Source organism: Armigeres subalbatus, chromosome 3 (assembly GCF_024139115.2).
Source record: "Armigeres subalbatus isolate Guangzhou_Male chromosome 3, GZ_Asu_2, whole genome shotgun sequence".
In the NCBI taxonomy this organism is placed as follows: domain Eukaryota; kingdom Metazoa; phylum Arthropoda; class Insecta; order Diptera; family Culicidae; genus Armigeres; species Armigeres subalbatus.
In genome coordinates, this window is record NC_085141.1 from 284,207,626 (window position 1) to 284,224,360 (window position 16,735).

Here is a 16,735-nt window from a genome sequence, read left to right on the forward strand (position 1 = left end):
ATCTTCCTGATGGCCAGAGCTACGGAGATCTATGGAATAGAAAGACAGAGACAAAACAAAAGAAAAACTTTAAAGAAATAAAAAAAAATTATTAGATTTTGATGTCAGAAGAACAAATGAAGCTATTAATGGCCTGCATATAGACAATATCACGATCTTCCAAAACACCTCTTATCTCCCTGAAGGGTTGTTTACCTCGGGCCACAAGGATATCCAATAATTGCTCTCTGGAGGCGTCATTTTGCGAACAGAACCAAGACAAACAGACATAACACTCGTGAAATTTCCATCGTTCACTGATTTACTAGTCAATTTAAATAATCTTTAGTTGGCTAATCGGACACTAGCGGCGCGCGCATCGGATTTGCTCGAGTTTGACATTTGCCCACTACCGCCGTCTGGTTCGAAATTTGCCCAACTAACTGAAATAAACAGATGTCGTTAGTATTAGTGTTTAAGGTGATTATACAATAAAGCCAGAAATCGGCCATTTTGTGAACCACGTGCTTTTTCAATATATTTTTCAAGAGCACGAGATGAAAGAACAATAACGCGTATGGGGCTGAACTAATGGTAGATCGTTTGCTTAGTTATGCTGAACAATCATAATTTGAGTTTCGGCACTGTACGAAAACTATTACGCCATATTTGGGCTTTTGGAAATTTATGTAGATAAACGTGTGGTGAATTTGAATTTCACCACGGGCTTCATTCTATAATCACCTTAAATGACGTTGAATTTGATGAGTTGATGTTCAATGTGTTAAGTCTGTTTGTCTGTGATGTATGTCATGCTTCTTAGCAATCTTTAAACGAAAAGAGCTTGGAAAAGAGCAATATTTGTCCTCAAAACCGTAAATTTTTTTTTTAATTATGTGAGTATTCTATTCCTAAAGATATTTTCAAGTCCCCCCCAGCATGTCCCATATTGATATGGATTTAATATCAGAATGGAACAGTAACTGTTATGCTTTTAGCGGCAGTATAGGTAGAATGTGCATCGATTTCAATGATAAGCTCGGTGATCTACTGGTACCGCTTCCGTCTATAAGCAGGAGGTTGCTGGATTGATCGCATGCTCGTCCCTTTCCTATTGTGTACGTCCTAGTTGTAGACCCTCAAGACCCTTCAGTAGGCTCAAGTAATCTCTTCTCTCTTAATTATTCAGATCTGTTAAAGATTTCTTTACATTCCATTTCCAATGGATTTAATCTCCAAGCTTTACAGATTTTCCATGCAATGGGGAACATTTGCCGGGGCAAGTGGGCTGAACCAAGGACTGTCCCGCAGAAACCATGACATTTGAACACTGTAACCTGTTGCCTGCATGCAGATAGCGTGATGGTGTTGCTAGAGTAAGCGCATTCCACGGCTATTATTGTTAAGGTTCGACTCTCACAGCGCAGATTTTTTTTTTCTAATTTTCGCCACAAAATTTTTCTAATTGTTCTCGTAAAAAGTGAGTGAGAGGCGAAGTGATGAAACGAAAAAAGGTTTTTATCTAGCAGTCACGATTTTCGTTCATCTTCTACCATTCCCCTCTCCATAATCAACGTAAAAAAACTGATTTGTTACTTATGTCCTTTTGTAAAATTAGGCTATATTCTCCCTATGACATTTAGGTAATAATTGGGCAGTTACAAACATTTAATAAAAAATATGTCTTACTGATCCCGGAAAGGTCAAAATTAAATTTTTAAATAAAAAAAAATCGAAAAACTTCTCGGATATTTTCGAAATCCTCATAATTTTCCGATTTTTTTGTTGTTGCCCCTTCAAAATATTATTTTAGGGCAAAAAAAAAATCCGAGGGTGGGGGACATAATTCGTTTCGAATATTTGTATCGGCCTTATTTGACTCTAAAATTATTAAACAAAATTAATTTTCTCCGCGGATTCTTTGTTTTTGTTCTTTCATTATGTATGTATATAATGCAAAAAAAAAAACTATTCAATAAAAATTCTGCGGAAAAAAATATAATTTCGTTTCGTTTTGTAAATTTCGAATGAAATGGACCTCGATTTCGTTTCGTTCCGAAGTCTTGGAAGTAAATCTGAATTTCATTTCGTTTCGTTTAGAACCACCAATAGCATTTCCAATTTCGTTTCATTACGTCAGGGAAAATTATGTTATCGCATACCCTTAGTTGCGGCATCAACCCGTAAGCAACTTGACAGCTCCAGTACATTGTCAGTGTACCCCGAAAAATTGGTTCAGGTGGTCCTGTCAAACTCACTTTATGTCGGGAGCATGTCTCGTTTACGGCGTGAAAGATTAAAGGTAAACCTAATTTTATTGTATTTTTGTTTTACTATAACACAATTACAGGGGATGGACAAAATAATTAGGATAGGCAAATTTTGGGTAAAATTAGATGTGTTGTAACTACCTTAGTTATCATCCGATTTTGACAATTCAGGCATGCCTGAACTAGAAAATTTATGCAGTTTAACGGTATGTCCATGGAACCGACTATGGCCACCGGATTCTGGAGATGTTCCGGGTTTTTCGGAGGTAGATTCAAAACCGTTAATTTGAGGTGGATATTAGGAGAAGTTGTGGTCAAAAATTGAATAATATTAGAACCCACAAAAGAAGTAGGGCTCTTGCTGATTGGAACCATATATTGAGATTTGGAATCGGACCAGAATCAAGTGAGATATGGCCATTTCATTAAAATCGGTTCCGATCGATACTTATCAAAGGGGTCAGGCCACATCTTCATTTGAATCTCGCTTTTTGATAGATGGCACACTATGATTGTATTCAAGAAGGCCTCTAATGTGTCAAGAATAGAAAACCAATTGAATAAACGGATCCTGGAGTCGCTGGGATGTCCCCGGGGAACCTGTGAATGGGGACATTTAAGTTTTAGCACCAAAATCAGTCATTCGACGGCTCTTTTTTCATGGTTTTCGATCAGGAAGCGAAGTATGAATATAAAATGGTTCATTGACGGTTCTGACCGCTTCCAGGACCTACGGATTGTCCCGGGGGAACCTGTGGAAGGGGACATTTAAGTTTTACCACCAAAACCAGTCATTCGAAGACTCTTTTTTATGGTTTCCGATCAGGAAGCGAAGTACGAATATAAAATGGTCCATTGACGGCTCTGATCGCTTCCAGGATCTACGGATTGGGGAGGGGGGCCTGTGGAAGGGGACATTTTAGTTTTACCACCAAAACCAGTCATTCGAAGGCTCTTTTTTCATGGTTTTCGATCAGGAAGCGAAGGATGAACATAAAATGGTCCATTGACGGCTCTGACCGCTTTCAAGACCTATGGATTGGCCCCGGGGAACGTGTGGAAGGGGACATTTTAGTTTACCACCAAAACCAGTCATTCGACGGCTCTTTTTTCATGGTTTTCGATCAGGAAGCGAAGTATGAATATGAAATGGTCCATTGACGGCTCTGACCGCTTCCAGGATCTACGGATTGGACCCGGGGAACCTGTGGAAGGGGACATTTTAGTTTTAGCACCAAAACCAGTCATTCGAAGGCTCTTTTTGCATGGTTTTCGATCAGGAAGCGAAGCATGAATATAAAATAATCCATTGACGGCCCTGACCGCTTTCAAGACCTACGGATTGGCCTCGGGGAACCTGTGGAAGGAGACATTTTAGTTTTAGCACCAAAACCAGATGGGGATCAGCCTAAGCCCCAAGCTGCTGGTTTGAGCCAACGGTAGCTTCCGGGGTGTTCACAAAAGGCCTCTTTTATATGCCGGGACTCAGGGTGTTTCTATGGTCTTCTGGGGAACACTTGAGACGACTTTCTTTCCTATACTCACTTGGTCACTTGGGTAGAATGCGACAAAAGAACTCACTGGCAAACAAAGGAAATACGGTTGAAATGAATTAACACAACACAATTTTAATTGTTTGATTATCATTATATATTATTTTCATTTTTTCTTCACAATTGCGGGTTAGTCATTTTACTTGCGCAAGATTTCGGTGCGGCCGGTGACGACGCTGCCTACGTGCACTCCTATCGAACCAATAACCGTATCCTTTTTCCACCTCCCCAATGGCTTTTTCCATCTTATATAGTACCCAACCGCCATACCCTTTGAATTTCTCGTCTCAATGCCGAAACGCACACAAGCACGAGCTTACAGCATCCACCCATGACATTTTCAGACAGCATGTTAGTAGATACAATTTGAATGGTTGGTGTCTTGGATGAAATATAAATGCACTTAACTAGACAAGATTCAAATAATTTAAACGATTATATTTAAACTGTAATAATTGAACACCAACCGTTGGCTACTAAACATAAAATAACGTGTCGCTCAAACGTATGGGCAGCAGGGACTATGCCCAAGGGCTTGACGATCCCTCCCCAGGCCATCTGCGAGTTGTGGCGCCTCCCTAGGATGTGGTGGGGTTTGACAGTGGGCCCTGTTAAACCTCTATAAAAAGCTGCATGTATCCGCAAGTAGGCTCCGCCAAAGCGACCGTGTGCCGCTCAAAGCGCACAAGCCCAAGTCCTGGTGTTAGGTGGGACGTTAAACAGCCCTGACACGACGGCCCTCCGACGAGACAGGAGGTTTGCGCAGGCCCAATAAGCCGCCTTTAAAAACAACTATTACGAACGACATAGAAGATAATACGACTCGATACAATCGGCAACGACCTAGGCGACGAATAAAGGATCACGATTGGAAGCTTGTAACATGGAACTGCAAGTCGCTAGGTTTCGTAGGTTGCGACAGGATAATCTACGATGAATTACATCCCCGCAACTTCGATGTCGTAGCGCTGCAGGAAATCTGCTGGACAGGACAGAAAGTGTGGAAAAGCGGGCATCGAGCGGCTACCTTCTACCAAAGCTTTGGCACCACCAACGAGCTGGGAACCAGCTTCATAGTGCTGGGAAAGATGCGCCAACGCATGATTGGGTGGCAGCCAATCAACGCAAGGATGTGCAAGCTGAGGATAAAAGGCCGTTTCTTCAACTATAGCATCATCAACGTGCACTGCCCACACGAAGGGAGATCTGACGAAAGGGAGAAAGAAGCATTCTACGCACAGCTGGAGCAAACATAATATGGATGCCCACTGCGGGACGTCAAAATCGTCATCGGTGACATGAACGCTCAGGTAGGAAGGGAGGAAATGTATAGACCGGTCATCGGACCAGATAGTCTGCATACCGTATCGAGCGATAACGGCCAACGATGCATAAACTTTGCAGCCTTCCGCGGAATGGTAGTCCGAAGCACTTTCATCCCCCGCAACAATATCCACAAGGCCACATGGAAATCACCTAATCAAGAGACGAAAACCAAATCGACCGCGTTCTAATCGACGGTAACTACCTCCGACATCACGAACGTACGCACTTACCGCAGTGCGAATATTGAATCCGACCACTACCTCGTCGCAGTATGTCTGCGCTCAAAACTCTCGACGGTGATCAACACGCGTTGGAGTCGTCCGCCGCGGCTTAACATTGGGCGGCTACAAGACGGTAGACTAGCCCAAGACTACGCGCAGCAGCTGGAAGTGGCACTCCCAACGGAAGAGCAGCTAGGCGCAGCATCTCTTGAAGATGGCTGGAGAGATATTCGATCCGCCATTGACAGCACCGCCACCGCTGCACTAGGCACGGTGGCTCCGGATCAGAGAAACGACTGGTATGACGGCGAATGTGAGCAGTTAGTTGAGGAGAAGAATGCAGCATGGGCGAGATTGCTGCAACACCGCACGAGGGCGAACGAGGCACGATACAAACGGGCGCGGAACAGACAAAACTCGATTTTCCGGAGGAAAAGCGCCAGCAGGAAGATCGAGACCGTGAAGAGACGGAGGAACTGTACCGCGCTAATAACGCACGAAAGTTCTATGAGAAGTTAAACCGTTCACGTAAGGGCCACGTGCCACAGCCCGATGAGATTTTTTTTTTTTTTTTTTTACAAAGGGAGAATGCATTTACACACTGACCCAGAACACGAGCATTGTAGTTGCCAAACTACCACACGGAAGTGTACTGGAGTGTCGGACTCGACCATACCGGTAATACCGACTAAACTCCCTTGGCTCCACCATCGTTTCCCAGGAACTACCTCGCAGTACTACTTCTGGGGGACGGCAGTACTAAGCGTACTCACTCATTATCGCTCACACAGGCACTCGTCCCACGCGAGACTGACTCGCACCCCATTCACTCCATTTGAGTCTTACTTGGATGCTCTCCGGACGCTCCGCTGCCATGCCTCGAGGTGTCAATAGCGGTAACTGCCTGGGCCTACAGATATTGCGCTACGACACTCTGCCTCAGCACGAGCAGATCAATCACACCACTGCCGAAGCAGACCATACGCTACCCTGCCGAAGCAGGGACACTCCCATGCACCACATGTGCAACAACTGTAGGTGTGGGTACAACCCACTGCTACCCTGCCGCCGAAGCAGCTTCTCCAAAGACCATTCGCTCCATGTGACCCTTTTCAGGTGCTCACTCTAACACTCCACCGCAATGCCTCGAGGTGTCGATGGGATACCTCGACTCCTGCCTCAGCATGTGCAGTCCATACTCAGACTTCTGCTGCGCTTGAGGTGACAATAGCGGCGGAGACACGCCATGACACTCCTGCCTCAGCACAACCAGATCACTCACTCCCCTGCCGAAGCAGCTCACGCGCTACCCTACCGAAGTAGGTACACTCCACAACTTATTCTAACACTCCACTGCCATGCCTCGAGGTGTCGATAGCGGTAGCAACGCTACGACACTCTTACCTTAGCATGTGCAGTCCATACTCAGACTTCTGCTGCGCTTCGAGGCTGCCATAGCGGCGGCGACTCGCTATGACACTCCTGCCTCAGCACAAACAGATCACTCACTCCCTGCCGAAGCAGCTCACGCACTACCCTACCGAAGTAGGGACACTCCACATGCCAGTTGGCACTCCCTCCCTGGGCTTGTGCTTTTGAAGCGGCACACAGTCGCTTTGATAGAGTCCGCTTACGGGCACTTGTGGTTTTTTGGGAGGGATTTTAGCAGAGCCCACTGCTAAATCCCACCACGCCCTAGGCAGTTCTCCCTGACTCGCAGACAGCTGGGGAGGGGTCGTCAAGCCCTTGGACATCATGCTACAGCCCGATATGTGTAAGGACATAAACGGGGAGCTTCTTACGAACGAGCGTGAGGTGATCCAAAGGTGGCGGCAGCACTACGAAGAGCACCTGAATGGCGATATGGCAGACAACGGTGGCGGTATGGTAATGAACCTAGGAGCACGCGTGCAGGACATGCGACTTCCGGCTCCGAATCTCCAGGAAATCCAGGAGGAGATCGGCCGGCTGAAAACAACAAAGCCCCTGGAATTGACCAACTACCAGGAGAGCTGTTTAAACACGGTGGTGAAGCACTGGCTAGAGCGCTGCACTGGGTGATTACCAAGGTTTGGGAGGATGAGGTTCTGCCGCAGGAGTGGATGGAAGGTGTCGTGTGTCCCATCTACAAAAAGGGCGATAGGCTAGATTGTAGCAACTACCGCGCAATCACATTGCTGAACGCCGCCTACAAGGTACTCTCCCAAATTTTATGCCGTCGACTAACACCAATTGCAAGAGAGTTCGTGGGGCAGTACCAGGCGGGATTTATGGGTGAACGCTCTACCACAGACCAGGTGTTCGCCATACGTCAGGTATTGCAGAAATGCCGCGAATACAACGTGCCCACACATCATCTATTTATCGACTTCAAAGCCGGATATGATACAATCGATCGGGACCAGCTATGGCAGCTAATGCACGAAAACGGATTTCCGGATAAACTGATACGGTTGATCAAGGCGACGATGGATCGGGTGATGTGCGTAGTTCGAGTTTCAGGGGCATTCTCGAGTCCCTTCGAAACCCGATGGTCTCTCGTGTCTGCTATTCAACATCGCTTTGGAGGGAGTAATACGAAGGGCAGGGATTGACACGAGTGGTACGATTTTCACGAAGTCCGTCCAGTTATTTGATTTCGCCGACGACATTGATATCATGGCACGTAACTTTGAGAGGATGGAGGAAGCCTACATCAGACTGAAAAGCGAAGCTAAACGGATTGGACAAGTCATCAACACGTCGAAGATGAAGTACATGATAGGAAGAGGCTCAAGAGAGGTCAATGTGAGCCACCCACCACGAGTTTCTATCTGTGGTGACGAAATCGAGGTGATTGAAGAATTCGTGTACTTGGGCTCACTGGTGACCGCCGATAACGATACCAGCAGAGAAATTCGGAGACGCATGGTGGCTGGAAATCGTACGTACTTTGGACTCCGCAAGACGCTCCGATCGAATAGAGTTCGCCGCCGTACCAAACTGACTATCTACAAAACGCTTATAAGACCGGTAGTTCTCTACGGACACGAGACCTGGACGATGCTCGTGGAGGACCAACGCGCACTGGGAGTTTTTGAAAGGAAAGTGTTGCGTACCATCTATGGTGGGTTGCAGATGGTGGACGGTACGTGGAGGAGGCGAATGAACCACGAGTTGCATCAGCTGTTGGGAGAACCATCCATCGTTCACACCGCGAAAATCGGAAGTCTGCGGTGGGCCGGGCACGTAGCCAGAATGTCGGACAGTAATCCGGTGAAAATGGTTCTCGACAACGATCCGACGGGAACAAGAAGGCGAGGTGCACAGCGAGCAAGGTGGATCGATCAGGTGGAGGACGACTTGCGGACCCTCCGCAGACTGCGTGGTTGGCGAAGTGCAGCCATGGACCGAGCTGAATGGAGAAGTCTTTTATGTGCAGCACAGGCCACTCCGGCCTTAGTCTGATTATAAATAAATAAATCAAATGTATGATAACGGAGAATAGACAAATTATTTTGCATTTAGGAATTTACCAACCATTTTATTTTTTTTTTTATGCAATTCGCATTGCCAAACCTACCCAATGACCAAGTGACAATGTAATCAATTCCATTGGTTACAAAGCTAGAGCGGCTTTCAAACAGGCGATCCAAATCAGTAAGTCCAACTGCTTCAAGGAGTGCCGAGAAGCTGACGCTGATCCTTGGGTCAACGCTTATCAAGTCGAAGCAAAAAAAATCAGGGGTCCAGCGATGCCAGCCGAAATGTGTCCGGACAAGCTGAAGATAATCGTGGACGGTCTTTCCCGCTGCATGGTTCTACCAAGTGGCCACGTACGTGAAGACCGAGTAACCGCTGCAAGTATGCAAGTCTCCAACGACGAGCTGTTATCAGTGGCGAAAGGTTTGAAGATCAAGAATGCAGTGGGTCTGGATGTAATTTCAAATGTGGCTCCAAAATCCGCGATTTTGGCGTTTCCGGACTTGTTTAGGATGGTGTTACAGAAGTGTTTAGTAGATGGTTACTTTCCGGATACGTGGAAGACCCACAAACTGGTCCTGATGCCGAAACCAGGTAAAACACCGGGAATTCAGCATCGTATAGGCCCATATGTCTGCTGGATACACTGGGGAAGCTGGTTATCCTTAATAAGCTCACGCAGTTCACGGAGGGCGAGACTGGCTTATCGGAAAAGCAGTTCGGATTCCGTAAAGGCAGATCGACTGCGGATGCAATCAGGACAGTCATTGAAGATGCAGAGAGGGCTCGGGGTAGAAGTTGATCAGGGTTACGGCGGACGTTCCACAAGGGTCCATACTAGGCCCAACGTTATGGAATGTGATGTACAACGGGGTGCTGACGCTGAAGTTGCCCAAAGGTGTTAAGATTTACGGATTCGCTGGTGATGTTGTCCTAATGATAACCGGTGAGTCAGTGAAGGAGGTGGAAATGTTGGTGGCGGAGGTGACCGCCGCTGTAGAAACCTGGATGAATGGAGTCAAGCTGCAGTTGGGTCACTACAAAACGGAAGTGATGCTGGTCAGCAACTGCAAAGTAATCCAGTGGATGCAGATTACCATCGGAGGGCACGATATCCCGTCGGTGCGGAGTCTGAGACCTATAGGTGTGGTGATTGATGACCAGTTGATCTTCAACACCCACGGGGACTATTCCTGTGCAAAGGCGGCTAAAATGATCAATGTGTTGACAAGGATCATGCAGTACGTCGGCGGTCTGAAAGGCAGCAGTAGACGTCTTCTGGCAGCAGTATCATCCTCGATACTGAGGTACGGAGCTCCAGCCTGGGGAGCTGCGCTCAAGAAGAAACGTAACCAGAGTAAGCTGCATAGCATGTTTTGTCTAATGGCCATCCGGTGCGTACCAAACCATTTCGTCGGAGGCAGTTTGCGATACCGCAGGGATGATTCCAATCTACATAACCCTAGCAGAGGATATCGAGTGCTACCAACGGAGAGATACCAGAAATATGAGGAAGGCAGTGAGACTGGACACTATGGTGAAGGGCAGGAGGAGTGGGACAATGCGGATAATGGAAGGTGGAACCTTCGTCTCATCCCCAATGTGTCGACGTGGGTGAGCAGGGAGCATAGTGAGGTGAACTTTTACCTTACACAGTTCCTGTTCGGACACGGTTGTTTCCGCCAATATATGCACCGGTGTGGCCATGCGTCATCGCCATTCTGCACGACGTGTATCAACGTAGAGAAGACTCCAGAGCACGTGGTATTCGACTGCCCGAGGTTAGCGGAGGCACGTAGAAGAATGCCTGCCATAAGGGCGGACAAAATCGCAGAGCGAATGTGTCGCGGTGAAGGTACGTGGAATGCGATAAGCAGAGTCATGACGCAAATACTGTCAGAGCTGCAGCGTCGTTGGGGTGAGGCCCAGCAAATGATCGCCAGTGAAACGGAAGTCTTCTGCCAACCGGAAGAAGAAGTGAAGAAGAAGGAAGTGCTTCGGGTATGTAGGGCACCGGCAGTGCGGACGTCATCCACCACCGGAACTGTCGGATCACCTCTTCAACCCGAGGACGAAGTCGGCACAATGCGTCCGCTGCGATAGCCGCCGGTAGTCGGGGCACCATCAGTGCGGAAGTTTCCTTCACCGGAACTGGTGAACCACCCTTGACGCCGGGGGGTGTCAGGAGGATTCGAGTTAGGAAGTTTGTGGCACGACCGCCGAGGGATCGGCGTAGCAATGAATCTCAGCAAGCCAGTCGGCGAATTACCTAGGCTAGGGGCCGGAATTGTAGAAGAAATGCATGACCACAGCCCCCCCACCCCCCTTCAACGAAGTAGTCGCAGCAACCCTTGGTCCCAGGGGGATGGAAGCAAGGAGGATAAGGGACCCGGATTTATCTGGGAGGCACATTTTTACCAGGTAGGGTACAAACCCAGCACTGCTCGCCTTCAAGGTGTCTGTCGCGCAAATTTTTGACGGCTTTTAACCCTTGTAAACGTTTGCAGTTTGCCGTCGTTGCAGTAGGACGAGCAAAAAAGTTGTCTTCCTTCAGAATTTTGCCTTTTGTGCGCTCCGTTTAGATCAGTACGGTCGTTCGTTGTTCGCATGATGCTAGTTAATACGGTGCAATTCCGATTTCCACATTCCGCGCCCCGTCCAACATGGGCTGAGATTGCTGGTTTCGTTAAACATTTGGACACTGATGTTAACCTCATGGAAACTGTTTACAAGATGACTGAAGATAGATCTTTATTCGTGAAGTTCACTACATCGGATGCCATGCAGGACGCATTACGGAAGAATCGCGAACCACGAAAGTTTTGCTATTCAAGCGGTAAGACTGTGGAAGTTAGAATGATTATAATACGATACAGTGGAGTACATAGTTCGCGAAAAGTTTCAACAGTATACGGAAGTGGGAGGCGTTTTTCATAGATATGAAACGTAGAATTCCGCCGTCGATGGAAGTCGGGAATCATAAGGGAAGGATTTTCTATGATGACCTAAAGAACAAGTGTTTCGAGTGCCGAAATGACGGACATCGCAAAGATGCATGTCCTCTGCGTAGTAAGCGGATCCAATAGAAGCCCAAGAAATCGACAATTACGTTTGCCGGAGTGGTTAGCGGAAGCCAGGGAAATGAAGAAGCTGTTGATAAGGTAATAATCGAGAAAGAAGCTATCTAGGTTTCGGACGAAGCGATGCAGCAATCTGTGGAGGAAGTAGAAGAAGAAGAGGAAGATGAAGGAGGAAAGGAAGCAGCACAGGATCCAGTTAAAATAAAATTTAAAAACAAAACGGTACAACGGTACAGATGGTACAAGCGCAAGGAAATCTTAAATTATACATAGAAAAGGGAAAAACTGTTTTGTTGAGGAACAAAGAAATGAGAAGGATTTGCGAGAACAAGCAAAGTACGCGGCTCGCAAAAAAGCGAGAAAAAATGCAATGTAATAATGATAACTTTGTTATTAAATAAGCAAATCGGCTCCGTAGAGTTTTGTAGAAAACAAATGAGCCACAAATAAACGAATAAAAAAAAACCCTCAACCACGAATATCATAGATATGTGTAGTCGGTCAAAGACAAAAAAATCTAAAGGCTCCGAGATTATAGCACGCAATCAAGTTTTAACTCAAAGGTTGTTTTGAGGAAGTTCGGCTAGTTCGGCTGATGAATGTTGGGTAAAATAAATGTGGGTACATTTATGAACAAGATGACATCCCTTTATTACCACTTTCTTGTGGAAATTTTCCATGGTGAGCTGATCTACGTGAAAATGGGTGACCATAATATATTTGAACGGATAATGACTATGAAATACCTTTGCTGGCATAGAATCAAATGTATTGAATATTTGCGCAATGACTATTTTCCACATCTTCGTGTAATTGAGTTCATTTTAATGAACGGTGTCTTCGGAATTGATCTGGTAACCCATTACAGCACATTGTAGCTCATGTAGCTAAAAATGGAGGCGAAAATTTTATTGATTTTAAATTTGCACTTTTGCGGCTCTACATGCCGATCATGTCAAATCGTTCAACCGTAATTGCATTTCGGGGTGCCATCAACCGACCCGCACGGCATCTCGGTGCAGTTTTATATCAGTGTGATATAATTATCACGTTTCGCGATCGCTCTTGGTTTACTTTTATTTTTCGGACCAAACTCCGGCCGGCTCAAAAACTGCCCCGCCTCAAGAAATTACCATCCGAAATGGCGCGAATAATTGATGAAAAATCATACAATAAAGTCATATAAATTGGGAAACATGAACTTTCCGCATACTATATGACGCTGATATCTCATTTATTGCTATATGGCATCAAAATATTTTCACCCAAAAATTTCAATAACACTTCAAACCCACAAAAGGAGAAGCTCATCTGGCGGCTGTCCGATCAACCCGGAGCATGTTGTGGCAATGTGTGAGATGCGCGAGATCGTCTGATTTATTTTATGCAATTTCACACCGATAATTCTCGGTGACTGCGACTGCGAACGAGATCCCGATGTGCGCAGTCCTTTCGGACCCAAATTCGGCCAGAAAAGAAGTCGCGGGAATGCGGATGGACATGGCTGAGAATAGGTGGCATATTTCGGCGGCCGACGGAGTTCTTCGCTGCGATCTGGTCGCGCAGCGGTTGATGCAAAACAGTTTATGTTTTTACATTCTGTTGTCATTTCGGGGCACTCATGCGAGTGAGCTCAATCCAGTGTAATAACAACTGGCGGGCTTGGTCAGCTAAAGTGGTGAACCGAGCGAGAGCGAAAAAAGTGCAGTGAAAATAAATTGATTGAAATAAATTTGAACAAGCTGGGTTGCGCGATGCGTTGTCCTTTGAAAGAGAATTCACAAAGCCGAATTGCAGAGACTTCAATGAAGGGAGATGGGAGGAATGGTAGATGGAAGAAGCAGCGGTGTAAATCCGAAACCAATTTATCCAAATTAATGACTTCAATCTAAAATTTCATTTATTATTGGGGGATACTTTTTGGGGCGAACGAGCGATTTCGGGCAATTTATTGTAAAAGGTAGGAGTTTTGTCTTCTTTTTTGCTGGCAGGATACCCCAGGCACTGCGAGCGGGCAACACTGCAATATGAAGATCGAAGGTGTCATTGTTCGAGCAGTCATTTTCCATTTGTCATCCCAGGTGTTGGATTTCAAGCAAGGAGAAATCTTTTGAATGTGTTTTTGGCGTAGCAGAAGAGAAGGCAGCTTGAAGAAATTTAAGAATAAAATTTTCATTTGACAATTGTAAACAGGTCAGAGCGAGCAGAACATGGGACTAACACCAAACATACGAATGGTTGGTTAATCTAATTTAATTTGTGAAGCATAAAGAATAAAGAATAAAGAATAAAGAATAAAGAATAAAGAATAAAGAATAAAGAATAAAGAATAAAGAATAAAGAATAAAGAATAAAGAATAAAGAATAAAGAATAAAGAATAAAGAATAAAGAATAAAGAATAAAGAATAAAAGAATAAAGAATAAAGAATAAAGAATAAAGAATAAAGAATAAAGAATAAAGAATAAAGAATAAAAGAATAAAGAATAAAGAATAAAGAATAAAGAATAAAAGAATAAAGAATAAAGAATAAAGAATAAAGAATAAAGAATAAAGAATAAAAGAATAAAGAATAAAAGAATAAAGAATAAAGAATAAAGAATAAAGAATAAAGAATAAAAGAATAAAGAATAAAGAATAAAAGAATAAAGAATAAAGAATAAAGAATAAAAGAATAAAGAATAAAGAATAAAGAATAAAGAATAAAGAATAAAGAATAAAGAATAAAGAATAAAGAATAAAGAATAAAGAATAAAGAATAAAAGAATAAAGAATAAAGAATAAAGAATAAAGAATAAAGAATAAAAGAATAAAGAATAAAGAATAAAAGAATAAAGAATAAAGAATAAAGAATAAAGAATAAAGAATAAAAGAATAAAAGAATAAAGAATAAAGAATAAAGAATAAAGAATAAAGAATAAAGAATAGAGAATGATGAATAAAGAATAAAGAATGAAGAATATATAATAAAGAATAAAGGATAAAGAATGAAGAATAAAGAATAAAGAATAAAAAATATAGAATAAAGAATAATAAATAAAGAATAAAGAATAAAGAATAAAGAATAAAGAATAAAGAATAATGAATAAAGAATAAAGAATAAAGAATAAAGAATAAAGAATAAAGAATAAAGAATAAAGAATAAAGAATAAAGAATAAAGAATAAAGAATAAAGAATAAAGAATAAAGAATAAAGAATAAAGAATAAAGAATAAATATTAAAGAATAAGAATAAAGAATAAAGAATAAAAGAATAAAGAATAAAAGAATAAAGAATAAAGAATAAAGAATAAAAGAATAAAGAATAAAGAATAAAGAATAAAGAAGAATAAAGAATAAAGAATAAAAGAATAAAGAATAAAAGAATAAAGAATAAAGAATAAAGAATAAAGAATAAAGAATAAAGAATAAAAGAATAAAGAATAAAGAATAAAAGAATAAAGAATAAAAGAATAAAGAATAAAGAATAAAGAATAAAGAATAAAGAATAAAAGAATAAAGAATAAAAGAATAAAGAATAAAGAATAAAGAATAAAGAATGAAAAATAAAGAAAAAAGAATAAAGAATAAAGAATAAAGAATAAAGAATAAAGAACAAAGAATAAAGAATAAAGAATAAGAATAAAGAATAAAAGAATAAAGAATAAAGAATAAAGAATAAAGAATAAAGAATAAAGAATAAAGAATAAAGAATAAAAGAATAAAGAATAAAGAATAAAAGAATAAAGAATAAAGAATAAAGAATAAAGAATAAAGAATAAAGAATAAAGAATAAAGAATAAAGAAAGAATAAAAGAATAAAGAATAAAGAATAAAGAATAAAGAATAAAGAATAAAGAATAAAGAATAAAGAATAAAAGAATAAAGAATAAAGAATAAAGAATAAAGAATAAAAGAATAAAGAATAAAGAATAAAGAATAAAGAATAAAGAATAAAGAATAAAAGAATAAAGAATAAAGAATAAAGAATAAAGAATAAAAGAATAAAGAATAAAGAATAAAAGAATAAAGAATAAAGAATAAAGAATAAAGAATAAAAGAATAAAGAATAAAGAATAAAGAATAAAGAATAAAGAATAAAGAATAAAGAATAAAGAATAAAAGAATAAAGAATAAAGAATAAAGAATAAAGAATAAAGAATAAAAGAATAAAGAATAAAGAATAAAGAATAAAAGAATAAAGAATAAAGAATAAAGAATAAAGAATAAAGAATAAAGAATAAAGAATAAAGAATAAAAGAATAAAGAATAAAAGAATAAAGAATAAAGAATAAAGAATAAAGAATAAAGAATAAAGAATAAAAGAATAAAGAATAAAGAATAAAAGAATAAAGAATAAAGAATAAAGAATAAAGAATAAAAGAATAAAGAATAAAGAATAAAGAATAAAAGAACAAAGAATAAAGAATAAAGAATAAAGAATAAAGAATAAAGAATAAAGAATAAAGAATAAAGAATAAAAGAATAAAGAATAAAAGAATAAAGAATAAAGAATAAAAGAATAAAGAATAAAGAATAAAAGAATAAAGAATAAAAGAATAAAGAATAAAAGAATAAAGAATAAAGAATAAAGAATAAAGAATAAAGAATAAAGAATAAAGAACAAAGAATAAAGAATAAAAGAATAAAGAATAAAGAATAAAAGAATAAAAGAATAAAGAATAAAGAATAAAGAATAAAGAATAAAGAATAAAGAATAAAGAATAAAGAATAAAGAAGAAAGAAAGAATAAAGAATAAAGAATAAAGAATAAAGAATAAAGAATAAAGAATAAAGAATAAAAGAATAAAGAATAAAGAATAAAAGAATAAAAGAATAAAGAATAAAGAATAAAGAATAAAGAAT